At 54.7% G+C, this 384-nt stretch overlaps 1 protein-coding gene across 1 annotated transcript in view; it reads right to left on the reverse strand.

Annotated features, from left to right (window-relative positions):
- The window catches only part of CSUI_001887 (uncharacterized protein), a gene marked incomplete at its 5' end in the record, with an annotated part of 3,328 nt that overhangs the window by 1,436 nt on the left and 1,508 nt on the right, over positions 1–384 (reverse strand). The window lies entirely within an intron of this gene.

Consider the following 384-nt stretch of genomic DNA (forward strand, 5'->3'; position numbering starts at 1 on the left):
CAGCAACCATTTCGCCAACTTAGTTTTCGAGTCCGGACTGCTTCCTGAAACTCCGCTGTCAAAAAGTACGACCGGCTCGAAAAACTGAGGCGACTCTGCTACAGCAGAAGGCATAAGATGATCCCTGTTTCTTTGTCCAGTCATAGCTAGGGCGTATGTAGCTCCGTCCACTCCACAGACAGTTCCCTGTCATCAACGGAGTACCCCCCTAGGAGAGCAAGCAACCTGGTGAAGGGAAATCACACTTCCGCCGTGGCACTCCCCTGAAAAGTTGGCATCCCCCCGCGGCCAGTGACGAACGTGCCAAAGAATCGAAATCCGAACCGCAAGGTCCTGCGAGGCCGGAGCCACTAAACAGCAGCCCGAACAAGCAGCAATTGCCGA

This window comes from Cystoisospora suis (genome assembly GCF_002600585.1).
Source record: "Cystoisospora suis strain Wien I chromosome Unknown contig_768, whole genome shotgun sequence".
NCBI classification, from domain to species: Eukaryota; Apicomplexa; class Conoidasida; order Eucoccidiorida; family Sarcocystidae; genus Cystoisospora; species Cystoisospora suis.